General features: G+C 40.4%; 1 protein-coding gene and 1 long non-coding RNA gene across 4 annotated transcripts in view; one reads left to right on the top strand and one right to left on the bottom strand.

The window, feature by feature from the left end:
- LOC122409861 (uncharacterized) overlaps positions 1-7,878 on the top strand; it is a 129,037-nt gene extending 121,159 nt beyond the window's left edge. The window contains exon 5 of one of the 2 annotated variants that reach the window (XR_006260774.1): positions 6,922-7,878. This is a non-coding gene — a long non-coding RNA (uncharacterized lncRNA). Of the gene's footprint in view, positions 1-659; positions 1,278-6,921 lie in introns of those variants that run through there. The other variant, XR_006260776.1, reaches the window with a different exon arrangement.
- The window catches only part of LOC122409854 (mannosyl-oligosaccharide 1,2-alpha-mannosidase IA-like), a 336,122-nt gene that overhangs the window by 118,689 nt on the left and 198,886 nt on the right, over positions 1-18,547 (bottom strand). The gene's annotated exons all lie outside the window — the stretch shown is intronic.

Raw genomic sequence — 18,547 nt, 5'->3', positions numbered from 1 at the left:
CTTGCTTTCTCATTTCTTTTTCTATAAAATTGATCACCATTTTCTTGGTTACCGTTTTCGTGGAAAGTGAATCGAGGAGAATCCACGGCAGAGAAAAATCCTTCCAGCCCATCGAGAATCCATGCTATAGTCCCGCATTGTTATCACAATATACAGAGTAATTCAGTCAACCCGAGCGACTGCCTTCATTTTTGCATACAGTTATATATCGATATGAATAAACTGGAGCAAGATGGCACACTACTCGGGACGAAGGTTACTTTTCCTGTTAAAACCAAAGTACGTAGTCGTTGAACTTGCCAATGTTCTTCAAATGAACCTCAAATTTGGATTTTTTCATTGAGAACCTCAAAAAAATACGAATCAATCGACTTTATTCTGATGACCTCGTTGTTTTTCTCGCCAGTGTCGGAAGGAGCTTCATTCATAAAATTAAAGTATCAAATAAATGTATCGATAAATTTAAATGGACGGAATTCCTAATTGCTGTTTTCCTAACCTCCGATTTTCCTGCAGTTCCATATTGCCCCAGTGCCTTATTTTTCCTTCGTCTTTCTGGTATCTATTCATAGAGCGTATAACTATAAAGGTACAATACACGAAGTAAACCGCGACTCTGCCTCTTTCTCTCCACTGTATTAAATTTCCATTTTCCGCAGACGACGCAATAATAATGCCACGAAGGGATAAAGTTGGGACAGAGGGTAGAGCTCTTTGTAACGCGCCACAGCGTGAGGTCCTCTCAGCCGGTAAGAAGCTCCTTCCCTTGCCGTTCTCTTCTAACCCGCGATTCGACGAACTCAAGCTCGAATACAATGGAAAGTCACCAAAGAGTACAATGGAATGGAGCCATCGTCGAAGAACTTCCAAAAATAAACTTCGCGGCACGGAAAACCCTTTGGTTTGATACCCGACAGGTTGAGGGGAGGCGAAGATACGAGTTCGAGTTATTTTAGACGAATTATTTATATCATTAATTAATTTATACTTTTGACCAGATTAAGCGAGTTCATTTCAAGTTGAATAATGCATTACATTAATTTCTACCTTTAGTTTAATTATTCATCGAGTCTTCTGCTGCAGATTTCCGGTAGATGAAAATTCTCTTCTCAATTATTCAACGATCAAATCCGAAGAATCAAGGAACGAAAAAGGACCGTTAAATGTGTTGGATGAAAATAACTCACGATAGATAACTGCTAGATGCGTGATTTGCATAAATTTTATGTTTTAATTCACTAATTATCGAATAAATATTTTCATGCGGTACAAGAATACCGAATGCATATACTTCAGACCCGAACGATATTAAGCGTAAATTAATATTGAATTTATGGATGAGATTTGATGAATCTGTGTCACGATCAAATTTTCGTAATAACATTATTGTAAATATACGAAAGGAAGCGCGGCTGATTCGAAATGTGATTTGGATATTCAGAGAGAAGAATATCGATGCCTGCGAGAGCGAAGGACTTGGTATTTTGGTGGATCTGTTCGTGGTCGAAGACACAGTCGTCCCACAGCTTATATATTATTCCGCAGAACTCAACGCTTCGATTCTCCCGTTTTCTTCGTTCGGTAGGTTCGAGACGAGAAACCACAAATCCTCGGACAGTAATCGGCGATTTCCGTCCCTAGATTGTCCGATTTCGCGGGTTAACTCACGCGTCCTTTTCTTCTATCTAACGAATCTCTCCGTTCGTTCTTCCCGATGCCACTCACCGCGGTACCACCGCTGTCTATTACATACAGGGTGCCCCGTTACCACTCATTCCTCATAAATTAAATTTAGAACTGAATAAAGTATCAGGGATTCCGTTTTCTCATCGAATCCCCTTCTGACACCGCATTTACCCGATGATAATTGACGCATTCTCATGCAGCGTTCATGCTCTCGGAAGTAATGACGTGGAAATTGAAATGCATTAGAACGATGCTGTGACGTGCGACAAGTTCTATTCGAGTATTTGGACATTTTTCGTTTACCTTTGAGGACTATTTTGTGCGAGCACTTTGCCAGTGTATTCCTGAGCACTTGGATCGTGCTTCGTCTCCGAATCAGAATATTTTTATTTCGAGTCGCATTAAGGAGGGAGTTGTCAGCGATAAAAAAGCGGAGTTGGTGACTCTTCCTGAGAGAATTTAATGCTCAACAAGGTTGGTGCGGTGCGTTCTGACTCTATTTCTCTCCGTTTCGAGGCGACGATTCGCAAAAGTACAATTCAGTATTTCAATTATACGCTTTGAAGTTGTCTCAACGATAAATCTGCTCCTGGGTTGAAGAATACAGTGATAAGCATCAGTGGCATCAGGACACCCTCTAAATAAGCGAATCTCTCTGGTCCCGAATCCCGAGATGAATTTACGGTGGCAGAGATTCCCAGTTGCCGAGAATAGTCGTGGCTTTTGTTCAAGTCCTACTATATATTTTATACATCCGAGGCTGCCCAACCGTCCAGAAAATAATTTCGTCGATTATCCGGAGGCAGTTCGTTTGGCACCCACAAATTCCTGAAACCTTTTCCTACACGAATACACACGATCGCGTAAACTCGTGATCATTCATTTGTGTACGGTTTCCAGCTACTGGAAATTATAATTCTGCCAGTCGAAGCACCGACGAAGCAACCAAGTTTTTATCACAAATATTATACACTCTGGTTGGTCCATTGACAGGATAAGATTAAAAAATCGATTTGGCCACTGGGACCATGCACAAGATCGAAAGAACTTTTCGCATTGATGACGAAATTATCGTAAACTGACAGATGAGTTTTCGAGTTTACCGAGATCACAGAGATTTTTTCTTCCCCCGAGAGTTGAGGAAAAAAGTCGACTGAATCTCAACCAATTATTATTATTTGATGTAGGAAGCGAACCCTGCGTCAGGCCAACGGTGTACAATTTTTCTGTCGCAAAGCACCTGAATTTGGGTCATTCCATGACCTTTTCATCTTCTTCCTTCTCTACCTTTCGTCTAAGAATGTATATATGATTAGAGATAACTCAAACTGACAGTTTTCGAAAGTAACTCAATAAATTCTGTGAACCAAAACATGTCTACCTTTGAGCCTGAAATGAACAGCGAATTTTCTTTTCCTGGCCCTTTTTCTGGGAACGTTATTTGGGTACTTCTCGCTTTCCCATTCTCCGTTATATTTTTCCCCGGATAGAATGAAAAAAGGACTGCGTATACATCTTCAAAGGAATACACGAATGAGATGTATTTGAATATTATACGCATCAACGGTGAATTCGCATACGCAACGTTAAGGGTGCATCGGTAGAAAAGAGTTTTGCTGTATACAATTGTTAAGCTGCATTCCATGAATCTTACTGTCTGGCGGATACCTTAGAAAAGAATGCTTAATATAACGTACAGCCAGCACTAGGTCGTCCTCTTCAACAAGACTTTTTTCCCGTCTTCTCGCCTCGTCCTGTCACAAAGAATTTACCTTCTCTGAGAATAGTTTCCCTCGGGAAATTCTAGTTTTTCTCCTCGACGTATTACCCATGGGTCCCTCCGAGTTTAAGTCACCTGACTGCGACGGTTCAAGCACGCTGACCCGATTACCTAATTTTCAATCTTGTCCCGGCTGAGTCCGTGGTCTCGATCGGTCCGATGAAAAATAAAGAAATTGCCATTTTTTCAGATCATTTTAACGTACGTCAGAGTCTGCTGAGTTTGCCAGTGTTGATGTGATTATTTTGAATCCCGAAGCAAGTCGCATTCGCTCTTTCGACAACGCTTTCATCGCGTGAAATATCACTTCGAAATTCGGTATAATTTATCAAATTATTGATGATCGTATTTACATTCGATTGTTATTATTGGAGATCAGTGATCAGAAGCCAACGATTTCTTACATTTGCCATCGAAATAAATCGATTGATTTTCACCTCGAATTCCCTATATTTCCGAGCTTGTTGAATTCATCTCGTTATAAAAGTCAGTGTCACTTCTATACACATCTCCGTCAGTTTTCTTCATTTTTTCCTCCGTCTGTGTTCTGGGAAGCTGCCAAGTCCGAATCTGCGCCCTGTATTCAAAAGCATCCAGTTTATTCCCCTTTTAATCTCGATCAGAATAATCGTTAGTCGGATAGCTCTTCGTCCTGGTATTATGAAGGCAGTTGCAATCAGAATTCTGCGAATAATCATTAGGAAATCGGGGTTGTTTTATCGGAAGTAAACCGCGCTTGGTTACTTCTATTTTCTCGATCTTTTCGCGAGCGATTTGTAGAGATCACCCGAAATTGCATTTCTTTCTCAGTTTTCTTTACGATCGCAGATATATATACTTTTTCCTTTGTTTCACGTTGAATTCTGCCCTCGTTTATTGCGATATAACGAGGAATACGAGCGGATGCACGAAAGGCGTTTGCACCATTGCTTGCACAAGCTTCCAGTATAAGTTGTCAAAAGTTCAAGGCAAATTTCCACTATCCAGATGAATACTGATTTGGATGAATACAATAAAACTTATGAATTTCTTTTACAAAACTTACGAAATGAAGAAATGAAAATTTATCGATTTAATTCAAAATAAATATTCAGGCACTTTGTGTCAGAATAATTGTCCAAGCGTTTTGAGCTATTCTAACTGGGATCTGAAAGGGAAGCTGAAGAAAGGCGGGAATAAAATGATAAAAAAAATTTTATGATCCGCACTTCCGCGCATATCACAGCTCGTAGATTGAAGTAAGGTGTGTGTACAAATTATTGTACAAGCGGGACTACGAGATTATGAAAAAACGAGAAAAGGCGAGGTTGAAAAGGATCTGGACAAAGGAAAGAACGCACACAAGAAAAAAAATGGAGGAATAACGGAAGCGTACATGGGAAAGGGAAATAGTGAAACGTTTTTTTTTTTTTTTTTTTTTTTTTTTTTATTTGTAATACTGAAATAGGAAAGAGGCGATGTCTTTTCTCATTCTCTCGTAGGAGATACTGGACGTTCGTATAATCCCATACACACAGGCACACATAGAGACTCATACATAGAAAATTTCACAAAGAAGTCGTTATAGTTAACGGCTTGTGTGCAACGTTCATTCGAAGTGAGTCTAGATCCTTTTTCGCGTCAGGCGCACCACCCCATCGAGACCGTCTACCCCCGAGAGCACCAACCCTGTAAATGGCGACCGTAAGCAGTAGACTTTTAAAGCGTCGCGCGAAATGGGTCGTCAAGGGACGTACTTCGTCAGCCCCTGGGTCTCCTCATTCGCGCTTCTGTCGTCGTTCACCAAATGTCCGTGAACACTATAGGATCGCACGATACGTGTATATACACGTATAAAGAAATTGGGACAAATTTAAACCTACAAAGCAGTATTCGGTGGCACGAAGAAAAAAATATAAAAACAAACAAATCCAACACGACTCCCTGAACACAAAGCTCAACGCTCGATTCATTCCCTTCGTTTCTCATAACGACATCAAATTGAGAAGACAAAAATATTAATAAAAAGACAGAAGTCTGTGTGAGGTTATACCAGTGCTCATTACCAATTTCGTTCAATCTTTAACGTAATAACTTTATTACTACTAAGGCAATAGTCTCGAATTTTTTCCTAAACTTTCATTATATATTTCATTGTTGTTGTGTATGTTTTCATAAACTTCGTCAGAAGCGTTCATTCGTCATATGAAAAGATGAACGATTTTTTATGCACAGTCCCTGTAATCCTGTGTCTTTTTCTTCATATTTAAACACGTTTATCTCAATAACCAATAAGACGAACCCTTTAAAATTTGATATACGTATCAGTCGACTACCCATTTAAACTCTGTGCAAATTTCAAAACTTTCTTGAGAAAATTGTATCGTGCATGAGCTACCTTAAGGAACTTTATTTATTTTATCACCCCTGGAATGGTCTCGTCGAGATTTGCATGACCACATTCACTTTTACAGAAATTATTCGAAGTGTGATTTTCTCACAGTTAGTTTGCTGCTGTCAAAACATTTCCAAATGCAAACGAGAATAACGACTAAAAGTTTGTCAATGAAGCGGTAAGATTTTGACAGTATTTTACAGAAATCTGATTCCACATTTCAGTTGCGACACAATCATACTGGAAATGTCAAAGTATGCTCAGCTCTCATCATACACGAAGGAAAGCTTACATGTGCGTTATGGCGTTCATTATGGATCATTTAAGGATTTAACGGTCGTTTCCTCTGCTATGATAAAAAGCTAATTCGCTTCTCTATTCCTTCAGAACACCGCTGTAATTTAAAATGAACTGCTAAAAGCCTGTCCATTTCATCTGCGTGTAATATTTTGGAGTAATACTCAAAATGAAACGATTGCGCACAGACTTATGCAGAAAGGGAAAATTCCAACTGATCTCGGATGATGCTGAATTCGCAATTATCTACTTTCCCACGTCGCAGTTCAACGTGAATTCAGGTGAATTTCCCATTAAATCCCATTAAAAAAAGCAACAGTCCTACTGATCGCATCCAAAGATATTCTTACCCCAGAACTGGCTTCGATATAAAAAAAAAAAATAATGTACGTCCCTCAGCAAGGAAGGATACGCGTCGTATCCAATCATAATTTAGCTTGAGGAGCAAATTTGAGAACCATTTCTAGTATTACTGCTGCGAATGATCGACAATGTAACACCATGTCTGACGTGAGTTCACGAGATTGAATGGACACTGATTCGTCGAAATAAGAATAACAGAGAATCATTGAAAATAATTGTAGCTTAAATATGATTCCCCGCACAGTGGCGTGCAGAAGCGATGACAGAATGTTGCGTGTCCAAGAATGCTCAGAGGATTATCCTTCTGTCCCATCAACGATTGATCTGAGCATTGCTGTACACATACTTCGTCAATAATTACGTAATCATAAGGTCTGAATCTGGCATTACATAAAACTTGATTTCTGGTTTTTACTTCCAGGTGTCTATGGATCACTCTATGAATAGCCCGAAGCATTGGCAAATCGTGTGTACATATATTTGTGCTGAGACATACGAGCTTGATTGGACGCGCTACAACCGAGTAGTGTGTGGATTAAATTCTCATTTGAAATTTCTCTTCCATTCGGATACTCGAAAAAATATTTTAAGTGAGTAAACTGGCGAATATACACAAATGTGATGTTTCATTTTGCCCCTTTTTTTCGTTGGTTTCGCTCACCAGCAGCGCTACTCCGAAATATGTAAATCCCCGGTTTACCACGGCGATACTTCACGCGCGCATAGCCAGTGACGCGAAGTGAGGAGAGTCCAAGCGAACCCCAAGGTGGGGACCAATAAAATAATAACGCACGAAATTTTCGCTTGCTCGATCGTCATTCGCACGCAATAATATTAAAATGCGATATTGAGCGGAAATGAGGAAGAGAAAAAAAGGGAGACCAACAAAATGTGCGGGTTTAGAGAGCACAGCTGCACCAGAGTCTTCGGAGCCGTCAGACGACGCACTGAAGCAAATCCACGTGATTCGTTCTTCGGAGTTTTTCGGGCTCTTCTCGATACAGAATTCATAAATGGTAGTTATACAAGAAAGCAACAGTGGAATTGGCGCTACCAAAGAGAGAGAGAGAGAGAGAGAGACTCGCTGCTATTCGGAAAGCGAACAGATCGGGGATTATCGAAACGAGCTGTAACGGAATTGAGGCTCGGATGCTTTTTATTTTTTCACCTTATTTACATTCCCTTCTACAACGTCTATTTCAACCAAACTCACATCTCTGGCTTGCGGTATTTTTATTGTATGCCAAGGAATTATGGATTTACGATTTTATTTATAGGCTCATAAAGGATGTACAGTTTCCAGCGTGAGCCAAACAATTGACAAAAAAATATTAAATCTGCTATCGTTAGTAGTAAAAAAAAACTTTATTTGCGAAAACTCATGATGGTGTAACCGAAAACACGTTAATAAAAGTCCTAGCACTGACCGACGTCGTCCTCGTCACCACGCATCCGGAGTTTGTTCGCAAAATAGTGAGTTTTACTAATATTCACGAATCATCATATAATAAAGTAAGATAATGATTTAATTTGGAATATAAAATGGAAATTCGTCTCGTTTAACTATACTCATAACATTATTATTGCTCTACGAAATAGTTGAATTTCTAATAACATTCACTCGACATGTATGAATAAAGGAGAGAAGTCGCCCAGTTTCGAATACGTTGCTGCATATCTCTTGGAGTAAAGTCGCAGAAACAACGCATTCGTTGAGATTTAAATTCTCCCGAAAGTTTTGATAAAATAACGGAAAGAAAAGGCTGCTTTCACTCCCAGATATTGGGCAGTCGTCGAGCACAGTCCCTTTGCCTATCAAACGTATGTGCGTATTACACGCATCGATTGTTTCAAAGTATTCTCAAATTTCCATTTTCATTTCGATAACTCAATAGAGTAAAAAAAACAAGAGCAATACAGAATCTTGAACTCTCGGGAGCCAAAGCGTCCCGGATAGAATGTACAGAGAGTTTCGTGAGTGGATTTAATGAGATTCTCCGTTTACGGGATTGTGCCAGACTTGAGACAAAGATACACCGGCGGAAAGACAGAGATGGAGAGAGGGCGAGGGAGAGAAGAAGATAGAAGAAGGAAGAACAAAGGTTTGTGTATATAGAGAAACGAGAGGAGCGCGGAAAAGCGAGCTGATATCACGTACATGGCCCTCTTACGCTCAAAGCACACTAGATTCCTTCTCCATACGGCCAATATATACGTATGTCACTTTTGCTGTATAGTTATACTTCATAGATACGTCACTTTGTTACTTGGTTATACGTATACCGAGAGAGCGCTCTCTTCTACCTCAGCAAATACACGCGAGGGTAGCAGCTGCCTTTGTATAATTCAATTTGTCGTATCACCGTTGCATCGTGGCCTCTACGAGCAATTTTCCGGGATATATAACAAGGGGTTTATCATCGTACGAGAAGAAAGCCCGGGATGGTCTCCAGCGAACCTCTATTTTCCACTCGATATCAAAATCAGCCAATCTTCATTTATTACTAAACAGTTTGCTAGGAAAAAACGAGTCTTTCGAACGCAGATCTGCGTCGTGGGGCGAGGAAGTTTAACGGCTGACGAACGGCAGCGAACGTGGCAATAATGGGCAGTCTTTTACTGGTAAAATTGATAAACGGGGAATCGCTTTGCAATGTCTCGTACTCGTTTTCAGTGTCCCCGTCCTTAATTCCTTTCTTTTCGATACTCGGAGCGTTACAGAGGCAAAAAGTTGCGAAAATTCTCTTCGCTTTTATCGTCGTAGTCGATCGTCCGTGAACGTATATTCGATAAATCCGCATGCTTTAATCCCTAATTGGAAATACGAAGGGAATTGGAGAGCGAGAGAAAAAAGTGCATTCGACATCATCTGGTCGTAAAGTTTTGCGTCGAAGACAAGACCTTTGTGGCTTCTGGATTGTTATCGCTGAAAGTTTTATTAACTCCCTAAAGGACTGGGAGCGTGTGTTGACTGGTTTTATTTCGGGTATATCTTCGCACGTGTACGATAATAAATCACTGAGGCATCGAGAGCACTTAACACCTTTGAGCTCACGTAGTTTTTGGCCTTGTATAAATGTGGAATGTCTTTGCCGCGTTACCGGACGTTCTGCGAACGAGGGATCGCGGGGCAGAATGGAACACTGGGGCGAAATGGGCCACCTGAGAACGCGGGTCAGAAGCGAAGCAGCCTGCGCGGAAGGAGAAATATGCTGCGAGTGCGAAACGTTCAGGAGCATCATCAAACGCTACGCATGCGAGCTCCTCAATCAGATTTAACGAATTATTTTTTTGTCGAGTGGTGCCTCATCGTTTGAACTCGACCTCTCCGACGTATTTTTATTGTAACTTATATCCGATAAAAGGGCCTGTTCATGAATGTTTCAAAACTTAGGAGTGCGGACGTGTATGCACGAGGGAATAAACCAGCGGAAAGTTCCAAGCCAGAGAAATACCGGAGAGACGAGTAGATGAGGGACGAGATATATAACACGGACAAGATTACCCGGGTGAGAAGCGAAAGAGAGGGAGAGAGAGAGGCAAAGACAAAACCATCGAAAAAGAGAGACGCGGAAGAGAGGAAGAAACTGTAATAAGAAAAAAATGCAAACGGAAATGTCCCCTCGGAGCGCCCCTGTTGGCACGGTAACGAGGAAATCCCGCAACCAACGCTCCCATGAAAGTCAAGCGTACTTCGTCCTACGTAACGAGCCTTGAAAATTAATCGTTTAATTAATCTTTCCTGTTCTTTCTCGTTTTTATTACACTGTTATAAATCCACTTTCTCTGTCATTGTTCACGATTCCTTGTACGAAATCATTGTCAATGGGACCAGTACCAACTACTAGTTGCTGATTCCTTTTATTGATTATCTTCAATCGTGCCCGCACGATCTCAAAAAAGATAAGGGGACATATTTTCCTCAAATTCTCATGGCTGGTAATTCACTCATTGGAATAAGTTACAAGAATATTAATCTTTTCCCCAAAAGATAAAGTTTCAAATGTCAGAAGAAAAAAGCAAAATTTTACTCTCGAAAATCTCTGAAAGTCGCACCGAAGTCACGAAATATCGTAACTCCGCAACAGACTCAAGAAATAGAATATTCTCGAGTATTCATGAAGCAAATAACGTAATGATAATCCGATTAAAAAGCACTGGTTTCCAGTCCCGGCGAATTCGAGAGAACGAGGGTGTGAAAATTGGATTGAAATTTAGTCGAGGCTTCTTCGAATAATAGTGATCCCGATGACCCGTGACACAGCGGTCCATCGAGCGTGTACGGTGTACAGTGTCTATAAATAGTACACATACGTATACCGTATGTACGAATGTAAGCACGGTATAGAAACACGAAGCCATCGTAGCGAGTCGTCGAGCTTCTATCTCCCTCGCCCTCTCACTTTTGGACTGCTGTGGTGCGTTGGGATTTGGCTGCAGTACCCACTTCCGGTCGTCTAGAGTTCAGAGGTCCTGCACCTGCTTCCCGGGTGTGTCAGCCGGGGCACTAGTTTGTAGACGTAGGGAAACTGCTCTGCTGCTCTACACGCTGATGTGGTGAGCGGCCACTTGTTGCTATACTTCGATCCACCCCCGACGTGTTTCCGTCTCTCTGTGTACAGGGACACTCGCACACACAATTCACGTGCAGACACACGCGAGTACGCGCACGCAAGTTACATTCACAGCTTCTCTGCTTTCTCTTTAGTTTTCTATTTTTTCTCTCTTACTTTCACTCTCGTTCTTTCATTTGATCGACAGAAACGTCGCCCTGCTTCTGAGGTTACTCACTCGAGCTTATTCTCTCCGCAGGGTCATCACACAGTTCCACTCTTTTTCGTGCTTTCATCAGTGATGCGTTCATCCCTTGCGTTTTTCACTTCCACTCGCTTTTCTTCCGACCTTTTTTTTGTTATCATTGCCACAGAAAGTGTTTCCTCGTATCCATATGTGCGAATTTAAGAGAAGACGAAAACGCTCGTATTCGTTTAATCGCTAGCAAGATTCTGTATTTATTTTCTACTGTTTATCAGAATGAAAATATTCAGTGAATCTCGTGGTCACAACTTTGAACGGAAAATCCATTGAACAACGGTATATTTTTCCAGTTTTTAATATAAATCATTTCCACTGCGATGACATTCGGTCTCGAGTTTTGAAAAATTCGTTCTTTAATTGATCAATTTTCGATGAATCTCTTGGTGATTTTCCCGATTCCGTATGACGAATCGATAAAGTACTTGCGCCAAATTTGGAATACACACCGAGCTGTTTTAGCCCAATTTATGCAGAGCAGCGAACTCGTTACTGCAGATCGGTCGATACTACAAAAAGCATACCAATAATGAATTCATGAAAATGATGAGCTCTCGTTATTTGTCGCAGCATCGCACGTCGACTGACAGTTCAATCGAGGCGAAAACGTGCTGAATTCGAATAAAATTGAAATCCATTTCTCAATGTTTCTGGCACGAGATAAAAAAAAGGAGTGCAAAGTATTTTTGTTAGCATCAGTCGTGTTCACAAAGATGATTCTTAGTTGCTCAGACCCCTTGATAAACCTTATGAAATTTTCTAAAGTATATAACTTTCGTTGAATGGCTAAAACCCCACTTCAAAATTTGTTTTACCCATCAAATGGAAATTTGTATCGCCGTACCGGAATGGTTTGTTGTTCGGATAGGAGCACAGCTGTCGGGAAAATTTTTATACATGAATTACGAAGTATGCAAACACATGCGAGTGGACATGCACGCCGCAGATCCTATAAAAAGCAGGCGGTTCGAATTTACGAGCCTCTTCCAATGTCCACTAACTTCTCCATGTAATCCGTTGAAATGTATGTAATATTCGTTCCCAGAACAATCTACCATTATTACAACCGGTTTGTAGAAGAAACTAGAATGAAAATATTACGGAAAAGCAGGATAATCGAAATGATGAAAATGTTTGTAACCGTAGTTTTAGTTTTTAGAAAAGAATCTTGAAAATCTATGAATCTGCACGAAATTGAACTCACTCATGAAAGTTGGAAAAGTCAACGAAAAATGAAGTGAAATTAATGAATCTAAAGAGCTTTCGGGGATTTGAGCTCAGAATATAATCAGGATTAAATATTTTTCGTTGAAGCAGCGAATTTAAGAGCTGAAATATTTGCTTTGCATCAGAATAAAACAAGCTGGCTTGTTATAAATATTTATCTGCATATGTGCGAAAATATCTTAAAAAATCGAGAGATTAAGCTCGGTACTTAATTTCACACACATTTCAGGTGAGGTTATCGAACATTTAATGAAGAATGAAAACTTCAAAAATCGTAAAATTTATACGGGAGCTTAAGGAGATTCGCCATCGTCATTACATTTCTATTAAATAATTCATCTACGAAATAATTCTAAATTCCTGATACAAACTGTTTCGCAGATAGAAAAAAATGTGAGAAATTCCTAGCGACGGTATAAATAAAGGGTTGCCGAATGCTTAAAAGAGATATTAACGACAGAAATTGGAAAAATATGTCAGAAGCAAAAGCTTTTCCTATAAAACCGCGACTTCTCGGAAGTCCAAATTTCGAGTGCCCCGATTTGCGCCACCAAAAAATACGCTCATGCGAAAGGAATAGCTTAAAAATGAAGAGAAAACGGCGTGGAAAAATGCTGCATATATCAAGGCGCGCGAATCAATCGTGGATATAATTGTGTGAGAATTCCTTACATGCATATGCATGGAGAGAATAGTAAGTTCGTTGTGCTGCTTCACTCTTGGCTGTCCTACGTGCTTTTCGGTAACGGCGCGCAGCTAAACCAAAAGCGAGCGAGAGCCTTTCGATCCAACGGGGGCAGCCAACTGAAATTGATGGTAAAGCAATTTGCCGGCCGCTTACACGACGTATTAATGCAATTTGCATGCCTACGGGCTGCCGCACTCAACTCCGGACCCAAATACCGCGCCCTTCATGCGAGAGTATCGCGTTCATACGAACTTATGTGTATTTGCATGTGTGAGTGTAATATTTCTCTCGGTTCTCTTGTACAATATGATTCTTTGTGAACTCTTTACATTCGCCCCATTGCTACCAGAACGTTTAAATTCCGTTGGTCCATTTGCGGCTCACCGGCGTCATTTTACATCACAAAAGCTCGCAGGTGCTATCGAACGAGTGAGCAGCACCGTGCGACGAAACGCTGTTGCATTGAGCTTGTTATAAAAACGACTCCCACTCGCCGTATAGTCAAGTCGAAAAATCTGCTTTCTATTTTCGAACAAATTTATTTACTTCGATGAAATTTTTATTCTGGCTTCCTCTCCAATGAAGAGGGAAACCTTTTAAGGCTGTTGGTCGTTGACTTTTTTAGCTGCAGTCAAGTGCTTCAGCATAATCAAAACAACGAAGTTATTAAAAGTATTGAAAAGTCATGAGGAAATATGCAATTAATATTTCTGAGTAAAGCTGCACTCGCAACCGGTTAATCAAGATGGTTTTTGTGTTCATGCTAATCGAGTCGAGAACTTTGTCGTTTCACTATTATATCCAATTTATGAGACACTCTGTGAAGGAGATAATTTTCGTTAAGACTTAGCTGTTTTCAGTAATTTTTTAATCCACCGTAACCAAAATAGGCTGATTGAGCTTGTGTGTACCTATGTATACATAGTTTAATCACCCGACGATCGTTCGTTCTTCAATTTACGTATCTCTACGTACGTTAATTGCTTTACGCTGTAGAATTTTGTGATGCAAATGATGAGCAAACCCTGGACATGTAGCGAAGTGGGGAAGAGAGGGATGGAGGCATTGATGGCCTCCTGTCATGTACAGCGTGGCAAGTGCTACGTTCGTCCAACTCTATTACGAATACTTCGTATTAAAATTCGCATGATTTGCTGTTTTCTTTTCCATAATGCTTCACACTCAAGCTTAATTCAAATCTGTTCGAGCGTAGGCAGAAAGAATTAACACAGTATTTCTAAGTATATTCGAAATGAAATTTGTGACCCGGAGGTTCGTTTATTTAAAAGAAATTGAAACGTTTGTTCAGATTTCACTATGAAGCAGGAAAATTCTTGTCTATTTGACAAATTGACCTCAAGTGGGCGAGCCTTCGCGTTAGTTTCGTGGTACAGTTACGTACAGAATCGAAGATGTGCGGAATTTTTCGCTCTTGCCGCAAGCAATTCAGTTTTGGGAAGGCAAGAGTTACTTGTTTCATTATCAGAAGAGAAGTCAAAAACTGGTACAAAATAGAGCAAGAGAGAAAGCGATAAAAGCGAGACAGGAAGAGAGAGAGAGAGAGAAAGAGCGGCGGAAAAGTTTGCAAACTCGATGCATTACTCACGATCTTTACAGAAAATAAATTACCCCGAAAGTCAACCGCAGCCTTGACAACTTACGTATATTCACTCCTTTTATTTCAAACTCTGGATATAAATGGAAAAAAAAACTATGTAAGCCGAGAGGTCCGCACAATTTACAAATCAGCTTTCCTTCCCCGTAGATAGAGTGCTAGAAACGGGGTAGAATTATTCGCAGCTCGAATCCCGTAAATATATAACTCTTCATTGGACCGAAACAAGGAAGAAGAAAAAAGGTGAGTTACTTTGCGACTCGCTTTTCCAACCGCGATTCACTTTTCCAGCCGCCATTATTATTCGACGATTAAAAAGAAAATTTTATTATTGCAACGAGATCGTAGTTTAAGAAGGGAGTAAAAATTATGGAAATTTTCTATTATACCCAATTATCGGTTATTCAAGAAAAGTATAATTTAATTGGAGAAAAAGGCGCCACCGTTCGGCTCCTCAAACCGCTCGCTTCCTTAACTATGCTTCGGACTATGCTGGGTGTGTGTGTGTGTGTGTGTGTGTGTGCGTGTATTTGAATATATAATGATAGTGACTAACGATTGACGGAACCAGACCCGTGTGAATTGGTTAGAATTCTCTGCCTCGATTCAAGGAAATCGCAGACTACACGAACATCGCGAATATCAAAGTTTTATCCGTTCAATTATTAAAATCCCCAGTCCTCATCGCTAATCAAGACTTTCTTCGTTTTTTACTCCATCATTTTTCCGCACCGTTGCTATTCACAAGAAAAAAGCGTTCGAATCTTAGGTACACATTTTTTCAGGCTGAGCCAAGTTCCATTATCGATCATGTTATGTTACAATAACTTCGTAAATAATGTCTGTCATTGGAGAGACGCATCTCTATTCCATAAATTTTTGCATGTCTCTGATTCAACGATGATGTTTTCCCTCAATAATTATGGAATTTGTGAAAAAAATGTTAAATCCACGTTTGTATGGAAGTTTTATTTACTGCACTCATTTTTTCTTTTCTTCAAAATTCTTTTTCTTATGGCACACGTGCGATAATCCATTATTTGGCCGTTTGCCAGTATGAATTGTAAATTTACCGTTTGTCAATCGTGTAAAATGCGTCGTACCTGCACTCGTTGTTTGGTAGAATTTATAGAGAACGAGAGAGAGAGAGAAAGAAGAAAAAAGAATGTTATTCACCAATTCGCAGCATAGAAACCGACGATGAGATTCACTGTCGAGCCACGAGGGAATAACTAGCCATATCCCACATACAGCACGAGTTCTCTGACTTTCTCCCTCTCTCTCTCTCTTTTTCTGTCTTTTTCCCGTTCTATATACGTATGTCCAACCGTCGTGAATTAATTGCCTATAAAGCAGAACTGCTATTTTTATAGGCGGCAACGTCCAATTACCACCGCTCGTTTTTTGCAATTTTGTTTTTTCCATCTTTCGCTATTTCTCTCTCCTGCCGATTTCTCTTTCTTTCAACCAATCCCTTCTGGTTTTCATTGCTCTGGTCATTGCATTCACGTGAATTAATAGCCCTTACGGTGTTGTCCAACACGTTAATGGAAATCTAAATGGTCACAATCTAGAAACCATTGCAAGGTACACCAAATCGAAATGTGTCACTGCACTCGTTTCTTCCACTAGTACGTTATTTCTGTCAACGAAAATAGCGTGAAGGTGGACACGAGAAAAAAGTGAAACAACGACGAATGTGGATTATTTGTCGCGAAATACATTTTCCCGTCCCGGCTCGAACTACCACTTACGTTTTTCAATTTATTTTTCATTTTCTGTTTAATAAATTCGAGCTATTAACCGACAGTCGGAATTTCTGGTGCCATGTATTAATCCAAAAGTGTACGAGGGCTTGTTGAGTGACTGGCATTTGTCGTTGATTGTGCAGAGCTCGTAATTTGTTTTTCCATTTTTTTTCATCAGAAAGATCGATTATCGTGGAAAAATAAGTTGTTTCTCGCATGTTTTTCGACTAAATGAGAATCTCAACCTGAGATTTTAGTGAACCGATGATTCAGTAATTATCAGAGTAAGGGCATGTAAGCACCGTTCGTATAATTTGAAGTGTAAAAAGGGATTTCCATGGTTGCTACGCCATAGCGGATCTCCCAGGGTAAAGTGACGTGACCTTAAGTGACGGCCCGCCAAGCGTCAATCTGTGAAGATTTTAAATTTGGCTTATGGATTTGCATTCCCTATCGGACGTTTGCTCTTCTCTCGTGATGAAATTTCTCGTTCAAACGCCACGAAATTATTCAATGAATCAGTAATGGAATTCCATTCCGCTCTCACGATTCTGCTCGTTCCTATAAAAATCGGTTCCCTCTCCATTGACCCCCGTGATTGGTCGGGACGCGTATATCTCTGGGATGTCCAGGATAGCACATCCGCGAGGAAACGCTCGACCGGACGATCGGACCGGGTCGCAGACAATGTCTCCATTTCCGATTTATTAAATAATTATGAGCCCCGCACGCAAACGCAGAGGTTAATGTCCGAAATCTCGCCGCAATCACCGGTTTCCATTACACTTCCATTGAGAGTTTCACCGGCTTGATCGATGACGGACAAAACCAAAAATTTTCCACATATTCCGAACCCAAATGAAATCAAGTTTTTAAACAAATTTTCGTCCATCACAAAAGCACGTTGAGTTTGTGTTTTCCTTCTTCTTCGACGCAGCATGCGTGAATTTTTTTTGCTTTCGAAGTTTCAGTGTGAGAGAAGACGCGGGAGCGTTTGAGTACAAACTTCATAAATTTATAATTCTTATAATAATTTATTATTCATCAGAATTTCGTTCACTGATGTTTCCCTCATTTGAGAAGAAACTGACTAAAAAGCGTTACGATTTTCGGATGAAGGCTCAAGAGTCAATTCCTATACGTTTTGAATATCGTGTCAGTGTTCATAACTTTTCCTGCCTCTCCCCGAGATCGCCCATTAGAAGTCCACTAATCGCATGAATATGTCGGGCAACGTCATACGTTTGCAAAGGTTTTGGAAAAGGTGGCTTGTGTTAACGGCAAAAAGCGATGTCACGAACAGGTTCTTTTTTATATTAATTGAAATTCGCGCTCGTATGGAATATTTTTAGTTTATTTTTGGTTTTTCTTCCTTATTTATTGACATCGCATTACCGAGCGATTTGATTGATTGTCGGCACATACGAAGGTGTCCACACTTAAGCTTCGGACCGAAATTTTGCTTCGGCAGAGTCACGTGCACGCATGTGTCATTTGTGTCTCGAAGGGCGGGCTGGAGTGGAACATCCTGGAAAAAGGATCGTCGGAAGAACGGTCATTGGTAATTATTTTGACGTTTCTGGCAAGCTCAATCGACGAAATGACATTCGGTTGATTCCTTCGTCGTGATAATCATCTGCGACTAATATAATTTTTGGTGCGAACACGCGCAGGCTTTCTGTTCTTACAACTGGCGCTCTAGCGACGAGTAACTTCGCAGTTTCAAATGGAACAAAAATATTCTTCTCCTCTTTCACGACTGCTGTTTCCTTTTGCTCCAACTTTTTCCAAATATTCATACATGGAAGTACGTGCGAAAACGTGCTGGATCCTGTACCTACGAGCAATAGTGCGACGCAGTGCGAGAGAGAAATAAACAGATGAATATAGAGGGAAAGAGAGAGAGAGAAAAAGAGAGAAAATACTTTTTCCACCTCTGGGCACATGGCGGACG

The sequence above is a fragment of the Venturia canescens genome, chromosome 4, assembly GCF_019457755.1.
Source record: "Venturia canescens isolate UGA chromosome 4, ASM1945775v1, whole genome shotgun sequence".
Taxonomy (NCBI): Eukaryota; Metazoa; Arthropoda; class Insecta; order Hymenoptera; family Ichneumonidae; genus Venturia; species Venturia canescens.
The sequence above is the reverse complement of the archived record's forward strand: the minus strand, read 5'-3'. Positions and strand labels throughout refer to the sequence as shown.